Source organism: Canis lupus, chromosome 20 (genome assembly GCF_011100685.1).
Source record: "Canis lupus familiaris isolate Mischka breed German Shepherd chromosome 20, alternate assembly UU_Cfam_GSD_1.0, whole genome shotgun sequence".
Lineage (NCBI taxonomy): Eukaryota > Metazoa > Chordata > Mammalia > Carnivora > Canidae > Canis > Canis lupus.
Window position 1 is genome coordinate 19,091,209 of NC_049241.1, and position 21,361 is coordinate 19,112,569.

At 41.8% G+C, this 21,361-nt stretch overlaps 2 long non-coding RNA genes across 2 annotated transcripts in view; one reads left to right on the top strand and one right to left on the bottom strand.

Annotated features, from left to right (window-relative positions):
• Nucleotides 1-21,361, bottom strand: part of LOC111091268 — a 219,186-nt gene that overhangs the window by 132,383 nt on the left and 65,442 nt on the right. The window lies entirely within an intron of this gene.
• LOC111091422 lies at nucleotides 5,315-5,616 on the top strand. Its single transcript, XR_005374723.1, has 2 exons — nucleotides 5,315-5,437; nucleotides 5,524-5,616. It is a non-coding gene; the product is annotated as an uncharacterized LOC111091422 (long non-coding RNA).

Here is a 21,361-nt window from a genome sequence, read left to right on the forward strand (position 1 = left end):
CCCCAACTAGCGCTGGGGGCTGATTTGGATACCCCAGAGCAGAATGAATAAGACAAACTAAGACTCTCTTGATTTCATAGGATGGTGGTTGAAGGTTCTACCTTCAGCAACTGGGATTTGTTGTTTTTCTTTTCAATGAGAACAAAGACAAGACTGGGTCGATTTCGCCCACTTCGCAGCCCCAGCGCCAGCCATAATTCATCATCACATGGCTCCCTGCACACTTCCTCACACATTACTTAGAGGAGGCAGCCGGCAGTGGGGGCAGAGCTTCTGCTAATCTACAGATCTGATTCGCTGCACTGCCCCCGGGGGTGGCACCCTGCAGAACGCACCCACTGCTGGACGGAGCCCCAGGTCCTATCTATCAACCATCGCCAGGGGTCAGCGAGGATGGGGTGACCCAGAAGTGAACTGGCTGCACGATCCATTAAACAGCCACCCTAAAACCCAGAGCACTGGCCAACTAATGGGGCTTGGGGCCATCATCAGTTCACTGGAAAATGACATCTTCCTGGAGGCTGAAACTGGCTTCTCCATCATCCTGAGAACAGAAGGCTTGAAGGAGGGCCAGACACCTGGGCCTGGAGGCACCTGTCACACCATACCAAATCACAGAGCAGTATTTACAGGGGTGACAAATGAGGGACACAGAGGTAGAAGGCCTAGCTCTGCCATCATCTTTCTGCGTATCCTAGGGCAGTTCTCTTAAACTCTGTAAGTCCCAGTTTCCCCATCTATAAAATGGGTAAAATTATTAAGACTCACCTATAGGGTTTTGCAACGATTAAATGAGGTAATACATGAAAAATGCTTAGCAGAGCATTCGGCTTATACTAAGAGTTCAATAACTGTTAGCAGTGACAAAAAGAAGTATTATATCAACAGTGATATGAAATACAATTAATATATACAATCAGTATATATTAACAGAATATGCAACATATTACTGAAAGTATAGCAATAGCAAAGATTGTTACTATTAGACATTGTTATTATTATATCACATCTCAAATGAGAGCTACCTGCTAAATACGTTGCCTAGGATTAAGGAGTTGGAATGGAGTAGAACAGAATAGAATTACAGTGAAAATACACCAAGAATAAGGCTCTGGGTTCTCAGGTCAAAGATCAAGATCAAGGCATTGCTCATGGAAAAATCTCCAGATTTCAATATTCTCATAAACATCCCCTGCGGACATGAGCCAAGTTTGGAGGAGGTTGTGAAGGAGAGGGGGAGTCCAAGCTCCAGGGCAGAGTCTGAAAGAACATTGATGGTCAGCAGAAGTCTGGTTCAGATCCCAAATCCCAACTGAGAACAGAATCAGAGAGGCACCCGAAGCACCCCGGTATCTAATGATGGACAAAATTAGCTCTGACTCACCGAGAGCCACTCAGCCTAATGTCTTCATAAACACTTAATTGTTCCTTTCTCTGCAGCAGAGCTTTGGGCAGATTTTTCAGCAAAAATGAGAACGCGTGGCTTGGAAAACTCTGTTACTTGAACACAAAAATAACAACAGCCTAAATTTTTACTTTCCCCTGTCTTCTTCCCTCGGGATGCCACCGAATTAAAGGGTAAGAACTGTTTCTTTCAATCCTTGACAGATTCACAAACCACGTCTTCCTCCTTGTCTTCTTTATTTCACTTTATATTTGGTGGTTCTCTCACCAGTGTTCCTCTCTCTCCCAAATCCAAAGCAATCATTTGCAAACACGACGAGGCAGCCTGCTGGGTTGTTGGGAAACTAGCGCAATTCACACAAGACCCTTGACAATCTGGAGCAAGAAATAAAAGGGGTGGGGTGTCCCATGAATCACCGCCCACCCACACAAAATCGATACCACGGAGGTGGTGACAGAGCCCGGAGAGCCATTTTCCCTTCTGAGGGGGGAAGCAGTAGTTACAGTTTCAGCTAATATAACATGTGAATGACAACTTAGTAAAATTGAGAGACTTGATGACTTCCAGCATCCTTCAAGGGCTGGGCTGTAATTCACCATATTACTGCCCAGAGTTCAATATTCACTTACGGTGTCTCATCAGCCCTTCTGTACCTACATCCTCCAGCTCTCTCCTGTCCTCTCTGCATTCTACAATCTTCCCTTTCTGTGTCTAAAGCCTGTGTGTGTGTGTGTGTGTGTGTGTGTGTGTGTGTGTGTGTGTGTGTAGCTCAGAAAGGGACAGAGCATAATAAGCAACTTTGGCCTCTAATTCTGACCACAACAGGCAAAGCCTCCATTCCAGGGCTCCTCTGGGCTCTCCCCTTTTCTTCTCTATTCAAATCAATCTACTTATAAACACTGCCTCGGTTTCTAGAAAGCAGGGTCATAAACTCAAATCCTAACCAGTACCAGGTGGACAACTTCTACTGGTGAAGTGAACCAGGTGAGGAATCTTGTTTTGAGAAACACTGCTCCAGGCACTTCTTCATCATGCTCTTCTGCAGAGCAAACCCCAAAGTCCCATTCTGGGGTTTGAGTTGCTCTCATCACAAGAGCTTCCAATCTATTTTGCAGTTGGCTTTCTCCACTTGTTTCCCATTTCATTTTAACAGAAAACAACACAGTTGGGCTCTTCTCAGGTCTACCAGAGAGCTAGTGGTTGGTACCTACTGCCTAACTGCTAAACCTCAAAAGCCAGCGACTTTGCCAGCTCCTACAATTAGAGGAACTGAGATTTGAATAGCAGCCAGTAAATTTTCCTGCATTATTGATTTTCACTAAGTGTGTGACACATTGTATTTTCTTGAATCGAGTGGAGATACTTGTTTTCTTAGCAGAGGCTCAATCGATGTTTCTTCTGCCATCAGTCAAAGGGCAGCAGTCAATCTGTGCTGCAAGGGCCAAGACCCATTCAATAAAAGACACCCAGAGTTTGCAAGAGCCAGTTATGGCTTTTCCAGCTCAATGTCCTGACTCTATCTAGAAAAATTTGAAAATAAATTTTCTTGCACCTTTAAATCACCTCTTTTTTAAATCTTTTCAACATACGCTCTACCAGAAAGAGCAAATGCTGTCCATGAACTATTTCACTGCCTTAAGGGGAAGACCATCAGTGAGTGAAAATCTTAAAGATTGATTTATTTGTGACTTTTCCTTTTTGATTCATTGTCTGTTACCTCTCTCCAGAAATGGCAAGAATTCCTTTGAATTAGAAAACCCAGAATAAACAACATGCTCGTGTGGAGAAGCCAATCAACCTCAGATGGAGCAGATATGCTGACAGGAGGCATATCCTGGGGTGATGCAAGTATACTAAGGAATAGCTAGGAATTGAAAAACTGAAAAACTTTACTAATTGCTGAATGCCTCCCCCCTACAAACACATATACCCAAATCTCCTAGGAGAGGATGATAATCCCTGAAAATAGGCTGATTTGGTCCAAAGCTGGAAAAGGGATTCATTCATATACTGTCCACAGAAATGTCTGCCCTGAATATTCTGTCCTTATGCCTATCAAACATAATATCCAGTATTAATAGTCACATGATGCTATTAAGCATGTGGAATGTGGCTAGTCCAAAGGAGAATTTTAAGCTGAATTTGAGATTTTGCATTTAAAGTGAATCTTAAGCTTTATCTAATTTTAATTGAATTAGAGTTAAATGGCCCCAGTGGCTAATGGCTACCATATTGGACAGTATAAATCTACAATAAAGAAGTGCCTATTTAGAATTCCTACCCCAGCCTCTTTTCCATTATAGTAAAATCATCAAGAGAAATGGGCTAAGAGCAGTTGTCAGCAAGTACTGATGTGTTCAAAACTAGTAGCAGTTGTTGACAGCAAAGACCCACATTTTAAACATCTAAAAATACATCCATGTTAAATTCTTTGCATTGGAGCATTCCCACAAGACAGGCAACTGTTGGTGCTGTAGCGTAGCCAGCAAGTACAAATTGTTCTCTCTCTAGTTATTGAGTTAGGAACAGATCCAAGTTTGATAACCTTCGCCCCACCCTCGTGCTGGGGTCAATGGCTGCTGAAGAAGATTTATGCATTTTAGGTGTTCAAAGCCAGGGCAGGTTTTCTGAGGACGTGCACATCATCTGATGGCAGCATTGCTCTTCCATCGATCGGAAAACCAACAGTGATTTGGCTAATCCAGCTGGCTAAGCAGTACCTTCTTCCTTTCCTCTTCTGCTCTATAGCCTATGTGGGGAACTTCCAACTCAGCAAAGAATAAACAGGTGGTCCCAGTGCAGGTTAGTCTTGCTTCTCTCTTCAAATGTTTATGATGAAGATGTTGAGCAAAACCAATTTTACTTACATCTCCATCCATTAAACAAAGAGTATTTGCTTAATCTTTTGTTTAGGTCTGGGTGCCCCAGTCCTGGTTCCCAGGACTTACCAATTCTTGTATCTCCTTTCTTTCTCCTGATAGCTCCTTAATTATTTTCTTTAAAATCAATTTAACTTTTTAACCTGAACCCATTTGCATGAGAGACTTTATACCACTATACAAAAGAAAATACACAGGTCTGATGTCCTAGTTACAGAGATTCTACTATACTATCAACACTTTTTAAATGATAAGAAGGCATACAGGCCCCACACCCTCTCACTGACCTTGTAAGTAAGGGTGGTTACATTTGGGACAATCCTGCCAATTATCTTGCAATTCAAGGATAATTGTTTGAGATGAACAACTGCTTTTCACCTTCGGTTTCACATAGAAATGTGCACTGTGCACCACTTTGAAAGGATAGAAGGAAATATTACAACTGCAAGGAGATTAGGGAGTTGTATTGATTATAGAAAACTTCTTCATGCTAAAGGAAGAAAACAACTTTGGAAAAAGAGCCTGCTTGCTTCCAATCACTAGATATTTCTATCTGACCCTTCCTGACTCTACCTCTCTGCTCCAGAGCACAGACTTCTGTCAACCCTGGCTTTTCTTCCAAGTACTATTTAAATTCTCTGGAAGATTACACTTCAAGCCAGGATGCCTCGTTCTGGACACACGATGCCCTTCACTTCGAGACAGGTCTGACCTCCATGATGCTAATAGCCTGTCTGTGCAGCCGCCCCTCACAAGCCATCCTCTTGGATGGCCTCCTTGCCTAATTTTACTACTCTTTCAGAAACAATTACTCTTGAGATTAGCCTATAAACCTTCCATATAAAATGGGCAATTATTGATTACTGACACTTCCACAGCCCCACCCCCCCATAAGGCGATGGTGTAAAGGACTGAAGGGCCACTTAATCACCCCTGTCATATTTCCCTGCGAAATGCAATGTGGGTACTGGTCTGCTCTGGCCCCTCCCACCATTGTCTGACCTAACCTGTGGTGGGCGGTGAGTGAAAAGTCAACCTGGCTCAAGAGAGGATATGATTGGCACATGGCCTCCAATGTGGCCAAATGTAGCCTGATAATCTAGAAGAGTTTGTCTGGGGTGCAGGTGCCTTGCAGTAACAGTCACAGAACAGAGTAGGTATCTGTAGCTCATCATTTGATGGGTTCCTTTATTTATATATTTATTCAGTAATGCTATTAATGTACCTTCTACCTCACAGGCACCTGGAGCAGCAATCAACAGGGTAGGCAAGGTCCCTGCCCTCAGGAAGATGATTTCTATCTGAGAGTCAGATGCTATACAAGTAATCAAATAAATAAACAAGATATCGAAATCTGATCAGGGCTATGAAGATGGTAGATGGGTGAATATGAGAGCTTAGTGGGGTTTAGGTGGTAGGAAATGGCCCATTTTAGTAGTGCCACCGCCAATAGAAAAGACGGTGGCTTTGTTCAGAATTGGAAAGGGTCCCCCCTTACTCTACACATTTAGCACCACCTGGTAGAAAACTGTCACATGTATATACAAATCTGTGATGACCATAAAGTAAAGGGGTCCCTAGGGCTGTGTGATCCGTAACGCGCACAAATCTACGTAGTGGCAGCCGTGTTTGACAGCATGGCCCAGGAAGGCCTCTCTCAGGAAGGAATGTTTAAGTTGAGGCTTGAAAGACAGAAGGAGACAGCAGTGCTGGGGTTGGGGATGAGCATCCCAGCCAGAGAGGACAAGAGCGCTGGCACAGGGAAGGGTGTGGCCCAATGGAGGAAGGGAAGAGATGCCCAAGAGCTGGTGTGTAGGTGAGGTACTAGGATAGAATGAATGAGGAGGAGTAGGACTGACTGGACTTTGGAGGTGTGGTACAGAGTTAAGACTTTATCCTAAATACATCAGAAAGTAAATGAGAGGTTTTAAGCAGAGAAATGTCATGAGATAATCTGATTGGTATTTTTAAAACAGACTCAGCTTCTGGGTGGAGACTGTATTCTAGAGCCTAATACTGGAAGCAGGGAAATGGGATTTATGCCAAGTCAGTGGTTCTCACCTCTGGCTGCACATTAGAAACCTTCACAAAACATTTTAAAAATAATGATTCCCTGGCCCCACCGAAGGAGACCAATTTGGTTGCTGTGGGGGATGAGTTTTTTTTTTTTTTAAATTTTACTTATTCATGTAGGAGAGACCCAGAGAGAGGCAGAAACATAGGCAGAGGGAGAAGCAGGCTCCATGCAGGAAGCCCAATGCGGGACTCAATCCTAGGACCCAGGGATCACGTCCTGAGCCAAAGGCAGATGCTCCACCACTGAGCCACCAGGAGCCCAGATTAGTATTTTTAAAAGTTCCCCAGGTGATTCTAAGGTATAGCGAAGGAGAAGAACCACTGCTGTGGACGGGAAATGCTGTGACACTGTAGAAAAAGTCTACACAGTGGCTCTCCAAGCACTCTCTGAACCAGAAGGATTGGTACTACCTGGGAACAAACGTGTTAGAAATGCACACTCTTTCACCCCACCCCAGACCTGCTGAATCAGGAACTCTGGGGGTGGGGTCTGGCAATCTGTTTTAACAAGCCTTTCAGGTGATTCTGAGGTCTTTGATATTGGAGAACCTTGAGCCTAAAAGATAACATTTTAAACACGTGAAAATATTCCAAAGCCAGAATTCCTAGTACAGGGGAAATTAGCAATTCTGCTGTAAGAAGTAACACTATTGCAGAGAATTACAGAATTAAACAATAATGATAAGACTGCTCCCCATTTACAAAAATAAAACATCAAATTTTCACACACACACACACACACACACACCCCCGAACATATGCCCGGAATGGCTTTTCCAGTAGAGGTAATGAACTCCCAAGCATGCCCCTCGCACTCCCCAGGAGGAACTCAAGCCCTAGGTTTGAGTGGAAAACCGAGCAGGTGTTGCTCTTCCCTAAGGCCACACTCTCATGAAACGCTTTTGTATGTGTTGCCTGATTTGTACAATGTAGCAACTCCACAAGGTTGATTCTAGTCCCATTTTACAGGTAGGGAAACCAAGGTTCAAATAGCTTGAGTAACTTATGGATGGTTGCACAGCCAAAAATAATCGTGCCTGCTTCAAGCTTTCCACCCCACAATCCCCCCATCTAGCCTGTGCTATCCAGTGAGGAGACTCACCTGAGCTAAGCCAAGGCCGGATTTGAAATGGTTACTTTAACATGCTTAAGAGTGAACAGCATCCAAACTCTGACTTCCAGCCAAACTGATGGGCCACTGCCAGGACCAGCCAAGGACAGACATCCATTTGTGTGGAAGGGAAGAGGCCTGCAGGCATCTGCAGGAGGTGCTGGAGGTAGGGAGGCAGGATGGGGATGGCAGTCCTCTGCTGAGCCCAGACTGAGGTCACCCCCTCCACCACCAACACAGCAGCCCTTCTCAGCCCAGGCAGCACATCAGGGTCACCTGGGAGCTTACAAACCACACTGTCAGGGCCTACCCCCATGGGATCCTAATTTCGATGCTCTAGGCTGGGATGGGGATATCATTACCTATGAAAAGCTCATGTGTGATTTCACTGTGCAGCCACAGCTTTGGATGGTAACTTCAGAGAGAGACATCAGGGAAGAAATGCAGGGGCTGTTTTCCGGAACAATCTCAGGAAGCTCTGGGTGCACACAAGGTTACTGACAAGGTCACTCTCAAGGAATTGCAGAAGGAGCCCTTTGGTCCCCACCTCACCCCAGCCTCAGGACCCCAATGACTAAGGCAGCAATGGGGAAGGGATGTGCAGGGAAGCAGGAGAGAGGCTTCAGTGCACAGAAAAGCAGCTCAGAGTAGCAGCGGCACCTGCTGTGTCTGGACCAAGCGGCTGTCAGGGATGCACGGCTACAAGGCTGAAGGGCAGTGAAACGTAGTGAGGAGGCTGGCACAGAAAAACAGAGGTGCTTTGAGCACTCACCAGATGGCCCCTGGGGTCTCCCAGAACTAACAGTAGGGCTCGTGTGGGAGGGAGCTGACAGGTGAGGGTCGATGACATTTGGTGAGCCCATTCTGTTGGGCAAAATACCCTGAATGCGCTCAGCGCTGCATCCCTTGGCGTCCGCATCCAATTCTCCAATTGCCTGGCTTCCTTCTTCACCCGGCATCCCCCAGTCTCTACCTCTCCCCGCATGACAAGAAGAGCAGAAAACTCCCCGTGATGATGAGCAATCAGTCCCCTGGTGCCAGGCCTGTGGGGGTGGCTGAGAACCAGGCCTCCTGGGGGGACCCGCCTCCAAACAGAACCGGCAACAGAAACCCCACTGGAAGACACAGCGCTCCGCAACTCCCCCCTTGGAAACCTGTTTGCCTTAATTGCAGGGGGACTCCGTCAGGAGAGGCTTTCCGGGGGCTAAATGCCTTGACTGAGCCTAGCAAGAGCAACTCCGCTGAAGGATTAGCAGGAAGCCTCTGACTCCCGACAAAATCAAAGGTGCTCATAAGAAAAGTTTGGGTGGTGCAGGTTGGCCTGGAAGCCAGGGATAGATGCCGTCTTTATCGCGGCCACTTGCAGGAACGGAGGCCCACGGCAGCATTTCTACATGTAATTATGCTCTCGTGCCCACCCTGCTTCTGAAGGCACATGAACTTTACTGCAGCGCTCCCCACCCGTTTTCATTTTACTGCACAAGCTAACTCCTATTCCACCAGGAAGATGAAAGATTTCAGGTTCTGAGGCTGTCAGACATTTGCACTTACGAATTTAGTGAGGCTCCTAAATCATGACTGAAGCACAGCTTCCAATATCTCTCCCCTCGTTTTCAGGCTTTCTAATATTTCCCCTGCTCTTGTGGTATCTTGGAGCAATCACGCTAATAGGAACAATTTAATGGAGTCCTGGGGAGTCAGGACTTTGGAGGATTAAATTTCAACACTCAGCTTCTTATCATAGAGAAACACCCTTCCTTAATAGATGCCCTGGATTCTAGACTTACTCGTTTCTCTCTCAGAAGAGCCATCTGCCCCTGATCAGGGCTAAAGAATTAGAAATATGTTTACTGCTCCTTTAATCTCAGTTCCGGTCAAGGATGGGCTGAGGGCAGGAGAATGCTAACCAAAAATTAGGAGTGACCACCGGCCTGGAAAGACTAAAGAGTCAGTTTTCTCAACACTCAGAAATCCAGTCTTCATCAGAGCAAAGCTGTCTTTCCCTCTGTCTTGCCCTCTCTAGCCACCCACCAGGTAGCTCCAGCTAGAATCCTGGAGGCTTTCCTACCCTCCTCCATCTTTCACACCCCCCCACCCACCTAGCCAATAAGCCAATTCCCCCAAAGCTCTAATATGTCTTGTTAATACACCCTATATTCTCTACTGCTGGTGCCTTTGCTGTGGTTTAGACCCACTTCATCTCCTGAACGTATTTGTTTATTCAGATATTTGAGGAGATGTTACTATGTACCAGGATCACAGGGCTCATATGCTCTCATGGGAAAGAAACATTAAATAAGTTCACCAATCGATGGTTAATAACCTAAGTAATAAATGTTACTCAAAGTAGTACTATTTGAGTTGGAGGTGGGTATAAGTGCCTCTGAGGTTTAACTGTTGAAACATAAATTATGTGACACTTTCAGAACACAGAGAGGCCCAGCTTCTGGTATAAAGAAGTGTCTATGGGACCCAGGGTCCAGCACATAATAACTCTAAGCTCTGGACAACATACACATACACAAAAGCACAAAGACCTGAAAGTACTGAAGCCTGAACAGAGCAGACATTCTGGTATAAAGAGGTGCCTATGGAACCCAGGGGTCCAACACATAATACCTCTAAACTCTGGACAACATACATGCACACAAAAGAACAAAGACCTGAAGGTACTGAAGCCTGAAGTCTTCTAAGTCACGACTTGGAAGAAAGACAAGTCACGACTTGTCTCTACAGCTTTCAGGTTGAAATTAGCACATCGGGCAGCCACAACTCTGAAAGAAAAATACCAATCTTTAGGACCCAAGGCAGAGGAAGACAGAGTTTGGAGTTAGCACAGCAACCGGAGAGTAAGGAGAGAAGTCTAGAGAGAAGAAAGCCAAAGAGAGAGTCCAGTTTCTACATATATAGTCTCTGTCCTAGTGTCTGGCTGACCTGAACTAAATAGGCCCAGAGCAGACTTCCAAACAGCCCAGCTAAAGATAAAAGAACAGAACAGAGATTTGACCTACTACTCAAAAGTCAGAGTTACCATTTGAGTTCCACCCAGTTAATTGCCTGGTAAAACAAAAACACCAGGACTCTACAGAAGAATATAATGGAATCCAGAGTTTCTGTGAGATAACATCACAAGGAGGATATAATACAAAATTACTCAGTAACCAATTGTCAGAGTAGAGACAAGAGAGACCAATCCTGAGATGACCCAGGCAATGGAATTTGAAACAACTATTTTATGTTCAGTAAAGAATACATCTTCTCATGATGAATGAGAATTGGAAACTATAAAAAAAAAAAAAAAAGATTCCCATGGAAATTCTCATACTGCAAATTTAAATATGTGAAATTTAAAAGTCAGTGGATGGGTTTACTAGAAGAATGGAGATGGCAGGGGAAAGAATTAGTGAAATTGCAACTAGATCAAAAGAAATGATCAAATCTAAAGCACACAGAGAAAAAGGATTATGAAAAATATACAGAGCCTCATAGGATTTTGGTTTGATTACATATGGATTAGTTTTTGGATAGTTGCAATCCTAGAAGGAAGATAAACAGAAACAGAAAAAAAAATACTTGGATATAAAACATCCAAAATTTCCTTAATTTGGTTAAAAGCATATACTTAGATTTACAAAGCTAAACAAATCTCAGGTAGGATAAATACAAAGAAAATAATGCCTAGCCTTCATAGTCAAAGCACTGAGAGCCAAAAATGAACAGAAAATGCTAAAAGCAGCTGGAGGAAAACCACACATTACATACAGGGGAACAAACATTGAAATCACAGATTTTTCATCAGCAACTATGGAGACCATGGGGATCCCTGGGTGGCTCAGTGGTTTAGCGCCTGCCTTCGCCCCAGGGTGCGATCCTGGAGACCCGGGATCGAGTCCCACGTCAGGCTCCCTGCATGGAGCCTGCTTCTCCCTCTGCCTGTGTCTCTGCCTCTCTCTCTGTGTGTCTCTCATGAATAAATAAATAAAATCTTAAAAATAAAAAAAAAAAGAAAGAAACTCTGGAGACCAGAAGATGGTGGAACAACATTTGTAAAATCCTGATGAAAAACCTGATGAAAGACCAAGAGAAGTCTTTAACTAAAATGTTCTTCAGAGGTGCCTGGCTCAGTTGGTAGAGCACACAACTTTTAATCCTGGGGTCATGAGTTTAAGCCCCACATTGGGTATAGAGATTACTTAAAAAAAAAAAAAGGTAACATGCTAAAATGCCTTTCAGAATGAAGTAAAAATAAAAACATTTTTTAAAATATTTTTTTATTTGTTTAAGACAGAGAGAGTGTGTGTGAGTGAGGACAAGGGCAGGTGGGAAGGGGCAGAGGGAGAGGGAAGCAGGCTCCCTGCTGAGCAGGGAGCCCGGTGATGAGGGGCTTGATCCGAAGACGCTGGGATAACAACCTGATCCGAAGGTTTAACCAACTGAGTCACTCAGGTGCCCTATGTTTCAAAATAAAAACAGTTTTAAATGAAAGAAAACAAGAGCACCCGGGTGGCTCAGTCAGTTAAGCATCCAACTCAATTTCGGCTCAGATCATGATCTTATGGTTGTGAGACTAAGCCCTGAGTCAGACTCTGTGCTAGGCCTGGAGCCTGCTTAAGATTCTCTCTTTCTCTCTCTCTCTCTCTCTCTCTCTCTCAGACCCTCCCCCTTCCCACCCTCTCTCCCTCTTTAAAAAATAAAACTAAGAGAATTTGTCACCCTCAGACCTTAAATCCAAGAAATGCTAAAGGAAGATTTTTAGGCGAAAGGGAGATAATTTTTCAAAATCAAATTGTTTTATTCCTAAAATTGTTAGTAATTCAAATACTGTCAAAAAATTGCTTTAAATGAGGTGTGAGATATTAATGTTTATCAAAAGGGAACACTAACTTTAAATGATTGAGGAACACCATTCTAAATAGAAGTCCTAAAACAAGAGTGAAATGATTAAGGTATGGTCTACCCATATATAATTGCATATTATTCAGAGAGTAAAATGATCCTCATGAACAGTTTTTTGTAACTTAAGAAAATGTCTGCTACAAACTAAGTAAAAATATATCTATAAAACCATAGCCTTTGATGTAACTTTTCTTTTTCCTGAAATCTACCTTAAAGAAACAGAAAATCGCCTCAAGAATAATGCACGAAGATATTCATTACTGTGTTATTTATTCTAGCAAAAATCAAAGATTTTTAAAATTTGTGGGGTTTTTTAATTTTATTTGAGAGACAGAGAGAAAGAGGGAGACAGAGAATACTCACGCATAAGCAGGGGGAGCAGTAGAAGCAGAGGGAGAAGCAGGCTCCAAGGAAGCCCAGATTCAGGGCTTGATCCCAGAACCCTGAGATCATGACCTGAGCTGAAGGCAGATGCTTAACCAACTGAGCCACCAACACACCCCAAAATTCATTGTTATACAAGCAATAAACACTAGTTTTAAAGACTAATGGCAAAAAATAATTTTCATTGCAATTTTATAATGTGTAGATATATTTACACTCCCATGAAAAAAATACTGTGAAGCCTAAAGCAGACATAGGTGATTATCTATGGATGGTTTCTCACTGGCTAGTATTTTTTTTAAAATATTTTTTATATTAAATTACTTTTAATAAAGAAATAATTGGATTAATTTGGATATACAGTATGATCTGAACTATATTTTGATATGCATAGAAAAAGATGGCTAGAGCAAAATTCCCTAACATGGGAATCATACAGGAACACTCTTCAGTGCAATCTGGTAGTTTTATACCCAAATATGGTCCATGATACTTTCTACGTAAGAGAGGAAGAGGCTCTATAACTTGATGGTTAAGGAAACAGGCTCTGGATCCAGATTGCATGGGTTGGAAGCTCAGCTCTGGCATTTATTCTAGTTAATCTCTCTCTGCCTCATCTGCAATATACTGACTCCTGGGGTTGGTAGGAAGATTAATGAGTTAATTTTTGTAAAACATTTAGAATGGTGCCAGGCATTTAGTATTCTTTAATAGTGTGTTAAATAAAAACTAAATAGAAAATTATCCTAAGGATACAAGCAGATTAAAATGTTCACTAAAACATGATTTTAATAGGAATGAAAAGAAGAAATTGCCAACAAGAGATTAATTAGAATGGCAGAATGAGTAAAAGCACAAATTCTGGGAGAGGACTGCCAGGGTTCAAATCCCTCCCCTGCCATTCACTAGCCGGAGGGCATTGGACAAGCAACTTCATGTCTCTAGGCCACCATTTCCTCATCTATAAAGTGGAGAAAGTAATAGTACGACTACAAAGGTGCTGAAGGGTTAAATAGGATATTTATAAAACTCTCCAATCAGTGCCTAGAATTCACAAGCACTATATTCAGTGTTCCCTCTTGCGGGGGGATGAGATCCAGTGGTGGTACATCTATGTATGATAGTATGTGTCCTCCACATATTGCTAAGGGAAAAAAAAAAAAAATCAAGGGTTGTTGGCTATGTTTGAGCCCTCCACAAACCCAAGGGGATAAATGGGAATTGTATCCACAAGGAAGGGGCGTACCTTTTGCAATTTACACAAAAGCACAGCGGAGATGAAAGCTGGCTTTCTGGAATAGTTAGTAGGATCCCAGTCATGCAAAATTGGAAAAATGCACATTTACGTTTTTAAGTGTCTATCCATGTTAAGTTATATCAGGATGATGGGCTTGGGATGCTATCATTCTCTTTTCTGAACTTTTCTATAGATCCCTTCTCATCCCATCTCCTAGAACATGCCTTTTTGTATAAAAGCAAGCAAGCTTATGTGCATAATGGATCTGACTTGTGATAGAGATAGAAGGAATAGAGAATTTGGTGGATGGTTTTCAATCTAAGGATACGTGCGGGTGCAAGGCTCTGGAGGGGAAAAAACTCAAACTCTGGACCCAAGCATTATAGGCTACTTTCGCAGCTTTCTGTATTAATAAGAGTAGTTCTTTTAAAGAAAAGTTTTTTAGATTTTAAAACAGAAGAAAACATATTGAGTGGTTGTCTTTGATGGTAATATTACGCAAAATTCTTATTTTCTTCTATTTTCCTATGATAAATGCATATAATTTAATCCTCACAATATACTATATATAGCTAAATACTACATGGTTCACCTACAACTATATAGTCAAAAATAACAAGGATGATTAAAAGCTACATTTATGAAAACACCTTACAGGTGAAAAGGGTAGTTTCCTACCTTCTCTCCCCAAAAGCAAAGGAAGCATGTGTTTCCAGCAGACAACTCTATTTTATGAGTTAGCCAGGTACATGCCCCTGGCAGATTCACTACAATAAGCTTCCACCATGGTTTAAAGTTTAGGAGACCTTATTTCCAAGTTCCTGGTATGTCACATTCCCAGCTTCCCCTAGGAATGCTCTAGGAGGCAACTGGCTTATTTACAGATTAGTTTTATTCTTTATATTTTTGGTGGTGCTATGCTCAAACATTTTCATAGCTAGAACAGAGTGGTGAATCCACATGTATACACCACACACATACACACACGGGCCAGAGTGGAGAAATAAAGCCAGATATTAAATGCATATCATACCCTCCAGACTGTCAGCCAGAGGAAAGACTAGGACACATGTACCAGCCCACAATCTCCAATGTGTTAAAATAATTTAATTGGGTATTTCATGGCACATTTTACATTATTATGGCTCCCTTTGGATGCAACAAATGATTTGCTTCAGTAATAGAGTCCCAAGTAGTGGCATTATGTGATTAAGTAAGTGAGAACATCAACCATTAAATTCAGTTCAGTCATGCTTACATCCATCTTATTTCTTTTTTATAATTTAAATTTTCCTGCTGGTATATATTCACCTGAGACTATTTTTAAGTAACCTGTTTATGAGAGTTTCTCTTCTTACTTTTCATCCAATTAATGCTGCACTTCGACTTTGAGAACTGCAATTTGATTCTCCTTTGTTAAGTGGATTGACCACTATGTTAGAAGGTATGAGAGTTCTGTCCTCAATTTCCATATTCACAATGGTTCTCCAAAACATTTCAAATGGCTTATTTTGTGGGCCTCATGGCTCTCCAAAAAATTTCAAATGGCTTATTTTGTGAGCCTCATAAGGAATACTAGTTTACTGGGCTTGAACACTCGATTAGAACTCACACAGTCATTAAGCAGTGGTCTTAGCCTCTCTAATGAAGTTCAACAGTGTACAGGAGGCTAAAGGAAAACATGATGAAAAGTTTTAAAACAGCTTGAAAATTCTAGAAGAATGGTTCTTGATTTTGCTGGGTCATTGACTCTCTTAAGGATGTATGAGAGTTGTAAGCACTCTACCCAAAGCAATGAACAAACACATAACAAATTTTGCAAGCTATTTTAGGGGTTCACACAGGCCCATGCTACCCAGTAGTTCATAGAACTCAACATCAGCCTCTCTTCTCTTGAGCAGTGGTTTACAAACAGGGGCTTGGGCTGTTTTACACTGCAGAGGACATCTAGCAATCTCTGGTTACAGAGGTGTTTGCCACAACTGGAAAGCTTGGGTGCTAGTAGAATCTAGAGGATAGAGGACAAGAGTGCTGTTAAACATCCTACACTGCTTGGGGACACTTCCCCATATAGAAAATTATCTGACCCAAATATCAGGTGTACCAAGGCTGAGACATCTTGTTCTACAGAGTTGGGCCAAAAATCCTTATGGAATATTGAGACCCAGCTCCATATGGGAGTGTACCCAGGAAGACTAAATAAAAATCATAGGGGAAATCCACACATTTTCACCTTGACTCATTCACTGAACCAACTATTTATTCAACACACTTCTAAACATCCACTCATGCCCAGTATCATTATAGTCACAGAGACTACAGAGTGATGAGGACAAAATCTCTGCCTTCTGCAGAAGTTAGTCATTAGAAATAGTTAAACAAATAGCCAATTAAAACAACAACAACAACAACAACAACAACGGTGCTATCAAGAATGAGTTCGGTTGCACACACTACTTTAATCAAATAGGGATTTGACTTAACCAGGTCTGTTTTCATGTAGGAACAAATACGAGGGCAGGCAGCCCCAGACATGCAAGGCTATGTCCCATGAGACAAAGGCCACAGACAACTTGTGCTCTCCTGCACTCCATCCTTAATATTTGCTTCATTTCTGTTCCCACAAGACAGCTGCTGCTCAAATCTGAATGCCAAACAGGGGGTATGAAGTAAAGAACAAAGGCAAAACAATGGGTGGACCAGTTAAATCAGGTCTTTTAAATGGAAATGATTACCTGGAAATTCCACTGAAGAGACATTCCCTTACACCTTACTGGCTATAAGCGGGTCACATGACCACATGTGGCTGCAAGGGGGTCTGGGAAGGTTTTTTTTTTTTTTGTACATTTTTTATTGGAATTTAATTTGCCAACATACAGCATAAAACCCAGTGCTCATCCCCTCAAGTGCCCCCCTCAGAGCCTGTCACCCAGTCACCCCAACCCCCCACCCACCTCCCTTTCCACCACCCCTTGTTCGTTTCCCAGAGTTAGGTGTCTCTCATGATCTGAAACCTTCACTGATATTTCCCACTCATTTTCTCTCCTTTCCCCTTTATTCCCTTTCATCATTTTTTATATTCCCCGAATGAATGAGACCATATAATGTTTGTCCTTCTCCGATTGAAGGTAAGTATTTTTAATAGGGCACATGGTTTCTCTGAGAAAAACCAGGGTTCTGTTAATAAGGAAGGAAGATATAATGGTTATCGAGGGAGTAATTAGTAGTATCTGTCATAAGGGTGGTAAATGCAAGAAAACAGGATTTAAGAGCTACTAAGGGAACACTTTGGAGAAGCACATCAACTACTTTGAAGCACGTAAGTGAGAGGGGAGTCTCCCAGACATGGAAACAAAGACTTGAAAACGAAGAGGGGATCCCTGGGTGGCTCACTGGTTTACTGCCTGCCTTCAGACTACAGCATGATCCTGAGGTCCCAGGATCGAGTCCCACATCAGGCTCCTGCATGAGGCCTGCTTCTCCCTCTGCCTGTCTCTCCCTGTCTCTCTCTCTCTCTCTCTCTCTGTCTCTCATGAATAAATAAATAAAATCTTAAAAAAAAAAAAAAGAAAAAAGAAAATGAAGAAGAGATACCACCAGAGGAAGGGGGCATTAGAGCAGCGCCATGTCTGTGAGGCAACAAAATTGTCCAAACAGGAGGAACCCCATGGCTAGAATGGGAGCAACAGAGGACAAGGAAGGATGGGCAGTTAGGGCATTGCAATCCATATTAATCCTGAGGGTAATAGCTAGCCTTTCATAGGTTTAACACAGGGAAGTGACACTATCTGGATGTTCATTCAGAAGCATCACTCCCGTTGCATAAGACTTGATACAATAAAGCCAGAGAGGTACCACTGAGGACAGAAAGACTGGGTGCTTATGTTTTCAGAGTATAAGCCCATCACCCCACCCCTCAGTCATGAAGGAGGCATGGGTGTTGGAAGACTTTGTGAGAAATAGGGACAACGCTACCGGAAACTGTGCCGTGGGGATGTGTTCTAGAACATCTGTGCCCTGAGAAGTTCCTGAGTCACGTGATAACTTCCATGTGCTTCAGTTCTTGAAGATGTGACAACCTTGGGCTTTCTTTTGCAATCCATCAGGCAAATGTTAGTCAGTCACGGCAGCTAGCAAGGTTTATCACAAAGCCAAAGGACTTCTCCCTGCCCCCTCCTGCCTGATGATGCTGACTACATTTCCTCAAGTATTTCTCCACAAGTGCATCCACCACACGTTCTAAATCCAAGCCTGGGACGCCTGGGTGGCTCAGTGGTTGAGCATCTGCCTTTGACTCAGGGCGTGATCCCAGGGGTCAAGATCGAGTCCCGCATGGGGCTCCTTCCAGGGAGCCTGCTTCTCCCTCTGCCTATGTCTCTACCTCTCTGTGTCTCTCATGAATAAATAAATAAAATCTTTTTTAAAAATCGATCAATCAATCAAATAATCAATCAATCCAAGCCTTACATCTGCATTTAGCTGGGGGCTCTCCCACTGCTTCTCTGGAGCAGCCCCTGTACTTACCATTTGTGTGCCTTTGGTATCACTAGGAATAAGTAAACTCCACACTCAACTCAGAATAACATGGGGAACACTCAGTGGCCAAAAGATCTTACAGTATGATACACGCCGTGACACTCATCAGCAGCAATTATACGCTGCCGCCTGCCAAACACTAGCAGATGAAAGCATGTGCTGGAGCATGCTGACTGTAGAGAAGAATGTATTTATATCCTAAAAGGTACTATGAAGCAAAGCTATGTAATATATTTCGAAAACATTTCCAGAAAGTAGTGTTATAAAAAACCTAAGCTAGCTGGCAGGTAACAGGGAAAGTCCTCGTTCACTCACTGGGGAAGCAGTAGCTTCACGGTATCGTTCTGCGTATGTGTAAAACACAGGTACAGAGTAGCATTATGTGCTATGATTATGCATTTCAGATAGTTCTCATATCTGGCCACAGAGGAGATGATCATTTGTTCAGAAATCCAAATACTGGAATTATTTATCTGAATTGTTTAATAAAAGTCTCTAATTGTAATTCAATATTTTATGCATCAGTGTTTTTTTTAAAAATAGCTTTATTGAGGTTTCATTTATGTACCATAAGACTTAGCCATTTTCCCTCAAAATTCTATCCACTTTTACTTAATCCTCACTTGCTTCCCCCACCCCCAGCCCCACCCAAGGCAATTACTGTTCTGCTTTTTAGCTCGATTACAGTGGCCTTTTCTGGGCACTTCCTATAAATGGAATGATACAACAGGTAGTCATTTGCATCTGGCTTCTTACACTTAAAATGTTTCTAAAGATCACCCATGTTATACAGGTATGGATTCCTTTGTATTTCTGAATGGAGTTTCGTTCATTGCATAGACAAACCACCATTTTGTTTATCCATCCATGGACATTGGGATTGTCTCCAGTTTAGGGCTGTTATAAATAATGCTGTCATGTGTACATGTCTCTGTGTGAACTTATGTTTTCATTTCTTTGGGATAGAGCCCTAGAAGTAGAATTGCTAAGTCATACAGTTCTTTTTAACTTATTTATTTATTTGAAAGAGAGAGAGAGAGAGAGAGAGAACAAGCAGGGGCTGGGGGGGCAAAGGGAGAAGGAGAAGCAGACTCTTGGCTGAGCAGGGAGCCCAATGAGAGGCTCCATCTCAGGACCCTGGGATCATGACCTGAGCCAAAGGCAGACACAACTGGCTGAGCCACCCAGGTGCCCCTATTTTTAACTTTTTAAGACGCTGCTAAACTGTTTTCCCAAGAGGCTATAGCATTTTATATTCCCATTAGGATGATGTGATGGTTAAGTTTCTCCACATACTGCCAACATTTGATACTGTTTGTCTTTTTTGATTATAGCCACTCTAGTGGATATGTAGTGATACCTCATGCCAGTTTTCATTGGATTTTCTGTAATGATTACTGATGTTGAACATCTTTTTTATACATCTGTTAGCCATCTATATATATTTTTTGGTGAAATGTATATCCAAATCTTTTGCCAGTTTTTAAAAAGTGGGTTCTTATTATTGAATTTTAAGAATTTTTTGAATATACCTTGGATATAGTCCGTCAGAGACAGGGTTTGTGAATATTTTCTCCCAGTCTATGTCTTTTCATTTTCTTAATGGTATCCTTTGAAAAACAAAAGTTTTTCATGTTGATGCAACAAATTTATAGATTTTTGTTCTCTCTTATGAATCATCCTCTATGTGTTAGAGGTAAGAGATTATTTTGCTTTTGAAAAACTCTAGTTTAACAATCTCTGCCTTTTGAATAAGGTGTTTAGATCATTCCCAGTTAATGAAATTATTGTTACCGCTGGATTTACATTTTCCATTTTATTTATTTTCTATATTTTTTGTTCCTGTTTCTTCTTGATTGCCTTCTCTTGCATTAAATAACTCCTTTTCAGTGTAACATTTTAATTCCTCTATGAAATATTTTAATTTTTTATTATTTTCTTAGTGGCTGCGCTGGGAATTAAAACGTGTCTTAATTTATTGCAAGCAACTTCAGCTTAATACTAACATAATTCTGATAAAAAATAGAAACTCTGCTTCAGCATGGCTCCATTCCCTGGTCTTTTGTTTCAACGAACATGTGTGTATATTATGTATATAATATAGTGCTATAATTACCACTTTATCTTTTAGAAAGATTAGAGAAGATATCCAAAAAATATATTTACAGAGTTTCTTGTATTAATCTATATCATTTCTGGTGATTTTCATCTTCTTTTATGAATTCAAGTTATATCTATTCAAGTTATATCAAGTTATATCTAGTGTCCTGTCCTTTTAGCCTGAAGGATTTCATAAGTATTTTTTGGTAGGTCTGCCAGCAACCAATTTTCTCAACCTTTGCTTATCTCAGAATGTCTTTATTTTGCTTCATTTGTAAGGATAGTTTTTCTGGATATAATATTCTTAGTTAATGGTTTTGGTTTCCTTTCTTTTTTTTTTTTGTTTTTGTTTTGTTTTGTTTTGTTTTGTTTTGTTTTTTAAGAGACAGAGGTAGAGGAAGATGCAGACTCTCTGCTGAGCAGGGGTCCCAATGCAGGGCTCAATCCCAGGACCCCAGGATCATGACCTGAGCTGAAGGCAGATGGTTAACTGACTGAGCCATCCAGGTGTCCCTGGTTTCCTTCCTTCAACACTTTGACTACATCATCCATGATCTTCTGGCCTCCACTGTTTAGATAAGAAGTCAGTCAAGCTTTAATCATACTGATACTTCCTCTGTCCGTAAAGAGCCATTTTTCTCTTACTACTCTTAAGAATTTCTCTTTCACTTTCAAGAGTTGGGATATATATATATATATATATATATATATATATATATATATATATATATATAGAG